At 37.1% G+C, this 1710-nt stretch overlaps 1 non-coding gene across 1 annotated transcript; it reads left to right on the forward strand.

Moving 5' to 3' along the window:
- Positions 1-881: 881 nt before the first annotated feature.
- LOC139873750 (small nucleolar RNA R71) lies at positions 882-987 on the forward strand. The gene has a single exon (XR_011767474.1). It is a non-coding gene; the product is annotated as a small nucleolar RNA R71 (small nucleolar RNA).
- Positions 988-1710: the final 723 nt, after the last annotated feature.

The following is a 1710-nucleotide window of genomic DNA, read 5'->3' on the forward strand; positions in this document are numbered from 1 at the left end:
TGGAGTAGGAATAGAGTCATCAGAAATTACAGGTATTTCAGGTGGTTTAAGTGTAATGTCACTTCTTATGGTAATGACTTTAGCTGTTTCATTTCGGGGGTTAGCATTTTTATCGCTAGTAGACTCCCTGGTTTTCTTTCACCTATCAACCTTGCTAAGTTACTTACTTCTTGTTCCAGATTTTGGATAGAACTTGTTGATTTCTAAATGCTTGAGCATCTTGTTCATTAGTTTGTTTCTGAGATGTGAAAAATTTGAGTTTGAGATTCAACTAGCTTCGACATCATATCTTCTAAATTTGGCTTTTTTCATTGGTTTGTGGTGGTTTATTTGGAAAAATAGGTCTTTGCTGGTTGTAAGTATTATTAGATACTTGTTGATTGCTAGGACCTTGTTGGTTGTTGTATGGAACATTTCGGTTATAATTCTGATTTTGATTGTAGTTTGGTCTTGGTGGTTGATAATTATTTTGATAATTATTTCCAGGCCTTTGATTCATGTATGAAACATTCCCTCTTTGTTCCATTGTTTGTTCAATACTGAGACAATCTTTTGTCAAATGTGGTCCTCCACACTGCTCATAACTAATTCGTATTGCGTGAATATCCTTAGTCATCATTTCCATTCGTCTCTCGAAAGCATCTAACTTTGTGGAAATGGAATCAAAGTCATGGCTAGAATCGGCTCTAGCCACTTTAGATGATCTAACGATGTCTTTTTCTTGATGCCACTCATGTGAGTGGGAGGCAGTGTTATCAATAATTTTGTAAGCTTCAGTTGCGGTTTTCTTCATAATGGAACCACCAGCTGCTATGTCGATGTCTTTTCGTGTAGTAATGTCGCATCCTTGTTAGAATATTTGTACTATTTGATAAGTGTCTAAGCCATGTTGAGGACATCCTCTCAACAACTTTCCAAATCTTGTCCACGCCTCATATAATGTTTCATTTGGCTTTTGTGTGAACGTAACAATTTCTCCTTGAATTTTCACGGCTTTAGATGCCGGAAAGAATCTTTTAAGAAATTTCTCAACTAAAACATCTCATGTGTCAATCGCCCCTTCAGGTAACGATTCTAACCAATCTTTGGCTTCTCCCTTTAAAGTCCAGGGAAATAACATGAGATAGATCTGTTCATCCTCAACTTCTCTAATTTTGAATTGAGTGCAGATCATATTAAAGGTTCGAAGATGTTCGTTTGGATCTTCCTTCAGCGTACCACTAAATTGGCATTCATTAGTTACCATGTGTAGGATTTGTCCTTTGATTTCATAATCTGGCGCATTAATATCTGGTTGAGTAATTGCATGACCTTGGCCGGTGCGTGTAGCTCTCATTCGATCTTCCATACTTAGAGGTTCCAGATTTTTCATGATTGAATTTGTTGAATCTGAATCACTAGAGGATTCTGATTTAATGGTTTCTTTTTCGACAATCTCTGGTTGAATGATTTGTGGTTCAGGAGGAATGATTAGTGGTTCAGGATCTCTAAATTGTCCTTGAATATCCTCCGGGTTCTCAATTGTGAGATCGGGTTCAAAAAATGGATTTTCGAAAATTTGAATTGGAGTACTTGGTCGACTAGATGATGATTCTAAAGAAAAATCAACGGCGACAATGTTGGCTAGATGTCTTGATCGAGTTACAGGTCGTGAACTTATGAAAGGTGGTGAACGTTTTGCTCGGGGCATCACTGAATATCCTATTAGTT

Source organism: Rutidosis leptorrhynchoides, chromosome 10 (assembly GCF_046630445.1).
Source record: "Rutidosis leptorrhynchoides isolate AG116_Rl617_1_P2 chromosome 10, CSIRO_AGI_Rlap_v1, whole genome shotgun sequence".
In the NCBI taxonomy this organism is placed as follows: Eukaryota; Viridiplantae; Streptophyta; class Magnoliopsida; order Asterales; family Asteraceae; genus Rutidosis; species Rutidosis leptorrhynchoides.